Genomic DNA, 8449 nt, shown 5'->3' on the forward strand with positions numbered 1-8449 from the left:
GTGAAATCTCAAAATTTCATTTTGCCGGCCAGCAAAATTTTGGCTCTTCTCATCTCTCTCGGCAAACTATCTCTCAAAGCTCTCTGCCAAAATTTTCCTTTCCCCACAAAGTTTTTTCTGCTGAATCTCTCTGCAATCAAACTACCTTTGCTTCCCTATTGAAGGTATGTAATTGCATGGTTACTTTTTGCCCTAAATTGTACAATTTTCTGATTTCCTGCTCCTGCTCTGTAAACCAATTGATGTGAAAATAATTAACTCCTGTAAGCTGCAATAAGATTCTGTGGTATGCTAGTTCAAGTTCGATACTGATTTTTCTTCTAAAAGTTGCTTCATTCTCAATCTTGTTTTCATGATTTTCTGTTTCGGCTGACAGGTAAGAACTATATATTAGTTGGCATGGTTCACAAGCCCAATTAATTATAATAGATGTAGAGCTAATCAAAGAATTACTAACCAACAGAGAAGGCGCTTACCAGAAAATGGATATGGAAGGCATTGCAAAGAAATTATCAAATTAATAGGTGAGCCGCTTATAACAAATGAGGGGAAAAAATGGGCAAAAGTACACAAACTGGCTAACCACTCATTCCTTGCAGAGAGCCTAAAGGTAAGCCTTCTTCTATGTTAATCACATCACGAGTCAAGAATAAGAAAGTTCGTTGTCCCATATATGAAAATGGGAAGTGAATTTGGCATATAATATTGCTCGAGTAATTCCCTATACATGATTTGCTTCTCATAAGAATAACCTTTTGCACAGAGCAAGGTACCAGAAATGATTGCTAGTGTCGAGGCGTTGCTGGAAAGCAAAGGTATCAGCTCTCGTCTTATGCCAAAAAAGCTCCTCTTGCCCCCTGCCCTGTACCCCGGCTTCTCCCACATAAGTGACCACTACCCTTTATACTGGATTTGTCGTCCATAACCTGTTCGATAAAATGTCAACCTTCTTTCCTTTGGTACTGATATTAATTTACTCAATAATATATAAACTAATAGAATTATTGTAATTAAGATGCTTTATCCTCTTTCATATCTGTGAGCGCATTTGATGTGTTTCTGTTGCTTTGACATATGCTTGTTTATTGCTGATCTCTTTCTTCAGTCTGTAATTAAGAAGAAGTATGGCCAAGATGCAACAAATGTTGGTGATGAGGGTGACATTGCTCTAATATCCAGGTTAGTTCATGGCATTTTGCTAATATGCTTCCTGTTCATTGTTCAATTCGGTTGTCATATGTTTTACAACTTTGTGACTTTGACATTTCAGGAGAACAAGGAAGGTCTTGAATTGCTTAAAACAGCTATTGCTAAAGCTGGTTACACTGGTAAAGTAAGTATTGGAATGGATGTTTATACTGGTTACACTGTTCTTGAATGCTATGGGTATATGTTTTGCTGGTGAAAATGGAGCAGATGTCAAAGGCGGATGTTTGTATGGAAGCAGGCTGCATCTAAGCTTAGGGGTGTACAAGTTTTTACTTACACAGAGCTTGAGATTGCAACAAACAAATTTAGTGCAGCAAATGTGATAGGAAATGGAGGGTATGGGGTAGTGTATAGAGGGATTTTGAGTGATGGCACTGTGGCTGCAATTAAGATGTTGCACAGAGAAGGGAAACAATGAGGAACGTGCCTTTCGGTTAGAGGTTAGTGGACTTCATTTATTGCTAGTTTTCATATTATCCAATTTTTTAAGCTACATAAGCTTGTCAATTAAACTCATCTGTACACTCAATTGAAGATTTTTTTTTATTTTTTGGTATTTTCCCCTCTTTGGCTAAATACATTGGGGAATAAAGGGAAGTGGTGAGTGAGAATGGAAGTGAGATATTTGCCTAAAAAATTAATGGTACTTCTGGCATTGGTCCAGCCATTGCTTTCTTGAACATCCTAATTGAACTTATTTGATGGGTGCTTGTCTGTGGTATGGTTTATTTCAACAAGTCTGTATTGAAATCAGTTTGAAGAGTTTGAAATTGCTGCAGGTTGTGATTGGGATGGATGTGGCTGCTTCTGAGTTTTATGGTAAAGACAAGACTTATGATCTAAACTTCAAAGAAGAGGTATTGCTTTTTCACATTTTCTCCCCAGATTGTTATGTCAAACGTTCGAATTCATTGCTAAGCCAAAGGATAAAATTACATCTAGATTCATAAATTCTAGTCTTCTAAAGGGCGGTAATTTCAATCATGACATCTATCTTTTTGGTCATTCTTCTTCTTTATTTAGTATGTTTGCTGCTTTAGTAGTATGTTTGGTGATAGCAAGTAGAAATTTCAGTGCAATGATGGCAACTGGATCAGTGTGTTATTCCAAAACCTTTTGATATACAAGAAAATATAACTTGTGTTATCACCTTTGCTTTTGCCAGTTAAGTTTTGCAAACCTGCTTGGTACCAAAATTTGGCTATTCAGCAATCAACTTTATTTCGAATGAAATGAATCCTGTTTGGTATCGTTACTTTACATTAGAACGTAATTGCTAGGTGCTGATATCTTTAATTTATTTTTTTATTTCTGGTCTTTCTTTGCAGAATAATGATGGCTCACAAAAGATATCAGGTTATGACTGAAGGCTCTCATTTCATTGGAAAGTTTGGAAGCTACTGCAAGTTCTTTCTACTTGCTAGGGATGAGAATATTTTAGTTTGTGCACAAGAGAATCTTTTAAGTTTGTGCACATGAGAATCTTTCAAGTTTGTATTTGTTAGGGATTTGTTATGTTAGTACTTGTTACTGACTTTTAGTTCAACAAATTATATTTGAGTATTGACTTTTGCTTTAAGATTACTATATGCATTCTGTTCTTTGGGATAATTTTACAAGTCCTTTGGGTTTCTGATTGACGGAATGTATAGCAGGGAGCACTACCTGCAGGTTGCTTCTATATAAAAAAAAAAAAGAAAAAAAAACTCCTGGCAGTTAAAAGTGTCAGCATAGCTCAGTTAAAAAAACTCCTACTTGTTACTGACTATAACTATCCTGACACTTTCAATTATCAAGAAAATGGAATTTTGTTGGCAGATGGGTTGCTATAACAGCATAGTTTTCCTGACACTTTGAATGCTACGAGCCTATCCCCACATTGGAAGGGACGACACTCGTCCAAGATGTGAGGAAAGGTAAAGTGTCAGGTTAGATTATTTATACTGACACTTTTAAATGCCGTTAAAGGTCATTTTTGTTGTAGTGTTCTAATGAAAATTCTTTTACAATGTCCTCAGTTCTAAGTTGATTTGCTTTTTCCTTGGGTATAAAGGGATCCAAATTGGTTGCTTGAGCCACCAATTTTTCTTTCCCTTTGAGGATGGCTATATAACATGTCCTAACCACCTCAAGATCTCCATGAACCTCTGCTGTCCCACTGGAAGTCAGAAACTTCATGCTCAAATGTAAAGTTGAGGTATTGGCTTTTAAAGAGTTATGAGTAGATTAGCCAAGGAACATATTGCATGATGAAGGTCCTTTAGCAACCACGAAATTGACTGGAACAATTCGATATCTAGGGACTTTTCCATTAGTTACCATTAGAGTAATCATCTTTCAGGTTTTATAGGAGGGCTAAAATATCCTACCTATGGCCTCCTTACTAGAGTAAATTGCCTATCTTTTAACTTAAGGTTCTTGAAAGTTTTGTAATATGATACATCTACTATGCTTCCTGGATCTATAAACACTTATCTGAAATTATTAGTGATCACATCTAGATAATTGGCTCTTGATGGCTTGATGCCAATGAGACAAAATCCTCAGGTCCATTTATGATTTCTCATATATGTTCAATTCATTGGGTAGAATTATCCTCTTCTAGTAGAGTTTGGTTATTTTTTTGGGTTGAATGACTATTCTCACTAGTAGGTCCTCTAGCTATTGCATTGATGACTCGAACTAGATTTTGTGAATCAAGGTCAAGTGAACGATCTCGAGGTGATCTCTGTTGATCTCGTTTGTCGTTTTCTCCTTTATCATTTTGATTGTTCGGACTATAATCTTTTCTTTCTCCCTAGGAAGCTTGGTTATTTTGAACGTACTCTTTCAAGTTTCTCATTTGATCAACTCCTCTATTTCTTTTTTTTAATCCTTGCATTTCTCAATGTCGTGACCGATATCCCTATGAAAGTACAATAAAGGATTTTATTCCTTTATTTTTGGAACCAGACATCCTAGGAGACCTTCTTTCAATATCTTTTGCTTCCATTACTGCCAAGATTTGAGATCTTGGTATTGATAAGGGCGTGAAATTCTTTTCCTGAGATGGACTCTTCCTTTTAGAAAGTTGGTCAAAAATGTTCCTCTTGATCTGCCCAACTTTAAGGTCAATGGTTCCATTCTTTCTTCATCTGTCTTCAAAGTCTTTCTCAGATTCTTGTTTAAGACGAGTAGCCTTCTCGGCAGTTCCATCTACGTGAGCTCTATTCAATAGTTCTTCCAATGTCATAGGTGGTTTCTTGGCAAATTTATAATATAACTCGTTACTTCTCAAGCCATTTATAAATGCTACCATCATCACCTTATCATCTTTATCTCAGGTTTGGAGACTCATTATTAAAATTAGTCATATAATTCCTAATAGATTTATCATGCCTTTGTTTTATCACCATTAATGTGCTGCATTCTTGTAGTAAACTTTGGAAGAGACGAATTGTGCTACAAATTGCCTAGCTAGTTCAAGGAAAGACTTGACTAATCTTAGTGGTAATAGTGGAACCAAAGCTGAGCCCTTTCCTTCAAGAACATAGGAAAGGTCTTGCAATGATTCTCATCTATAGTGCTTTGCAGTCATATATGAGTAAGAAACACAAACAGGTGATCCTCTAGATTTGTAGATGCATCATACATATCCATGAATTTTAAATCTTTTTGGTGGAGGATATTCTTCAATTTCCTTGACAAAGGGAGAAAACTATGTAAAGATCTGCATATTGATTTGGCTGCAGGATTAGATCGAGTTCATCCTGAATTGGATCCTTAGGCATATGGTATTCCAAATAACTTTTATTAACCGAGGATGAGAGCAATGAGAGTAGTGCTTACTAGTTTTTGAGATAAAAATATGCTTCCTAAAGGGAGAATAAACCCATTTCCTCTTAGGGGGATGATCATCATCAGAGCTATTTTAGGACGACAAAGCTTGCCTTTCTATCATCTTTATCAGAGCTTTTGAATTTTACACCTCTTCTGCCTTATTTTTCCTTTCACCAGGCTGACAATATCATCAAATAAAGGGAAATTATTTGGTACAAAATTCATAATTTTCTCTTTCTTCTCCTCTAAAATCTAATAGTCATTGTTACCCTAAGTTTGCCCAGGGATGTCATGAGGTTCTTTGGGGTAACTTTAATTGGTATTGCCTATAGATTACTTGGAGGCTGTCTTTGTCATAAGGAAGTTATATTACTCCACTTCCCATAGAGAGCGCAAATTGTTGAAGCAGTATTTCCTTCCACTGAGTTGGACTAGACAGGTAAGAAGGGAGCTCAATCGCATAAAGGTAGAACTCTCTAAGAAACATACAAGGAAAGTACCAATTCATGAAGATCCTCGGGGTCAAGTCTCTAAGGTCACTCTGATTCTCAAGTCATTTTTTGACTTGAGGAGAAGAATATCCTCCTAATTAGGTGTTAGGTATCCCTATATATAGGTTTTCGTACAAGAGAGTGATAAGAGATTAAGACTAACAAGATAAAGAGACAAAGATTACCTCTTTTTGATTAGTTGAATAGACATTAGTTCATATGATGATTTTCTTAAGATTAGGATAGTTATTATCACTAACCAACTCAGATCACCCTTATTTTAGGAAGTCAAAAACTTATCCTACCCCTAAAGTCTTCAGTGTCTGAAATGGAAAAGTCAGACGTTGTTGTTTCTCTTCTTATGATTCTACTATTTCATGTGGGAATAGCAATAGCTGCTGGAAGTCAAGATGGATCAGAAGCGTGAGGATATGTTCAAATCAGGCCAAGTATGTTTCTGATGTTTTAAGTGCCCATTACATGTATTACTTGTCAATGTTGATATTGAGTTCTTGTGTATGTTTCAAAGGCTCACATGCTCTGGTGGTACTATAGAAGTCCAAACATGATTCAAGATCTCGAAAAGCCTTGGCCAATTATTCTTTGGCTGTAGATAGGGCTACAAATGAGCTAAATCGAGTCAAATGTTGATTTAATTTTAGCAAGTTCGAGGTTGAATTCGAGTTCGACGAGCTCTCAATGTAAAGGTCGAAGTCAAACTTGACCTCAAATTTGAACCAAGTCGAGCTCGATCTCGAGTTTAAAAAATAAAAAAAAAATTATCTTATTTTTAAAAGAATGAATAAAATAATAATTTTTCTTAATAAATAACAAAATATTATGGATATATACATGTAATTTTATTATGTAAATAATATATATATATAATTGAGTCAACTCACGAGTTAACAAGTTGATTATCTTTGTATTCAAGCTTGACTTAGTCAGTTCAAACTCGACTCAAGTTCAGTGTTGCCCGACCTCGAGTTGAATATTGATTCGAGTTACTCGTGATCAGTCATGAGTGGCTCTACTTGTATGCAGCCTTAGCTGCAAAGTAGACCTGTGAGTATCAGAATTCCCATAGGGTTCCCTCAAATTTCAATCTTGATTATTTTTATGATAAAACAATCTGTTTTTGTAGTGAAGGGAGCTTCAGGTGTGGGAATTGGTAACTTTGAGGAGATTGGGCCTCTAGATGTTTTCCTAAAGCGAGGAAATTCAACATGGTTGCAGAAAGTTGATCTCCTGTTTGTGTAGGTAATGGTTGGTACATTAATGTTAGTGAATTATCTCATTAATATGCAGCTTTTTCAAAAATCAATATGAGATTTTCCTGGAGGGGTTTTTTGTATTTTCTTACCTGATTTTGTTTTCTAGTAATTGTGCATAGAATTATCTAGTTGGGATGGCCATAGTTTTGTGGAAGACACGGAAGACACCACATTGTTTGTGAAAAGTGATTTTGAGGCAACAACTGACGAAACTACATTCTTGATCGAATTTTTCAAAGGGAATGAGATCCTTTAGAAGAGTCCTCTGTACATTATAGAAGAGTTTTATGGAGGCAAATTTGCTATTAAGGCTTTATCTGCTTTAAAGGCTATTAAAGCTAGAAAATTGAAGCTAAATCTTGGACTTAAAAATTGAATTTAGAGCCCTAAAATTGAATATGGAGTACCTTTTTTCTTAAATCCCAAAGTATTGAGCTATTACCTTTATAAATATAAGTTGCATTAAGGGATAGTTGGATCTCACTAGAAGATTCTTCAGTTTGTAGTCAGTATTTTTTTTCTTTACTTGTTCACTAGTGTCATGATTAGGGCAGCTGAATTGAGTCTTATATTGAAATGCAGTCTTCATGGGTCCTCTTATAAAAGATGTCTCGTTGCTTGACAGCAATGATTTGAAGAAATCAAACAGGTCTTCAATGTTTATGCTTTAAACTAGTAGTACATATTAGCATAATTCTCTAATCTAATCAAGCTCAAAGATTTTGGTTCTCTAATAAGTCTATATTTAATGTAGGGTAGTTCTTCAAATTAAGAAGCAAATTGCAGCAGGTAAGTTTGCAGAGGCCACAGAAACATGGAAGGAATTGATAGCAGTCATTAGCCATTATAGTAATAATATGGTATGAATTCTTTTGACTTTTTTCCTAGCCTATCTAAACTTAAAGGTAATCACAATAAATTGGTAAATTTATGCTTGCCGATTTCATTTGTGTATAAATAGAGTATTTCTACAATTTCCTCTCAATTTTACATGAGGATGAGCCTTTATCATTATCAGCTGAATCCAAACTAAAACACAAAATTGCAGTAAGAAGGTACTCAGTATACCCTCAAAGATTGAGGTGCCCTTCCGAAGGTGATGGTAATGATGATAATGTTACCTAGATGAATGGTTATATTAGAAAGAAGTTAAGGACTATATCACTGAATGTCACGTGAGTTTTTCTCCTTAGAAAATTTTTTACTTCTCAGAGTTGGAGAAGTAATAATGGCTAGAACAGATGGGAATTTTCAACTTGTTGCTAGAGCCATCCAAGGTGATTTCATTAGGACATGGATTAGGGAGGCAAATATATCAGCTTTTGTGTTTTAGTTGAGAACGAAAAGTCGGGAAGTTTTCAGGAACTATATCAGTTTGTAATTTTGAATTATACCAAAAATGATTTTTTTTCCTCATTTGATCAGCATTCTTCAATCACATCTCAATTGAGATAAGACCAGCTTATCCAATTACATGCAGTAAATTCTCAAGCATTTGTTCAACTACTTTTTGCAGGTCGATGAACTTTGAGCAAATGGAGTAAATGTTAATATCTAAAATGGACAAGCACAATTCTGCAATGGTTTAAGAAATATAGAGCAGGAATGATGCTTTATTTTCCATGCTATCAATTTGACTTTCTTTAGTTTGATTAG

General features: G+C 35.3%; 1 long non-coding RNA gene and 1 pseudogene across 2 annotated transcripts; both read left to right on the forward strand.

Annotated features, from left to right (window-relative positions):
- The first annotated feature begins 10 nt into the window (after positions 1-10).
- On the forward strand, positions 11-2793 carry LOC113711880 (uncharacterized). 2 transcript variants are annotated; one of them, XR_003453184.2, is made up of 7 exons: positions 11-164; positions 464-610; positions 764-815; positions 1106-1179; positions 1271-1333; positions 1989-2066; positions 2538-2793. It is a non-coding gene; the product is annotated as an uncharacterized lncRNA (long non-coding RNA). The 2 variants fall into 2 exon arrangements; XR_011815911.1 differs by having other exon boundaries at positions 150-164; positions 464-524.
- A 3054-nt stretch (positions 2794-5847) lies between these two features.
- On the forward strand, positions 5848-7968 carry LOC113737412 (serine carboxypeptidase-like 51; annotated as a pseudogene).
- Positions 7969-8449: the final 481 nt, after the last annotated feature.

This window comes from Coffea arabica, chromosome 1e (assembly GCF_036785885.1).
Source record: "Coffea arabica cultivar ET-39 chromosome 1e, Coffea Arabica ET-39 HiFi, whole genome shotgun sequence".
Lineage (NCBI taxonomy): Eukaryota > Viridiplantae > Streptophyta > Magnoliopsida > Gentianales > Rubiaceae > Coffea > Coffea arabica.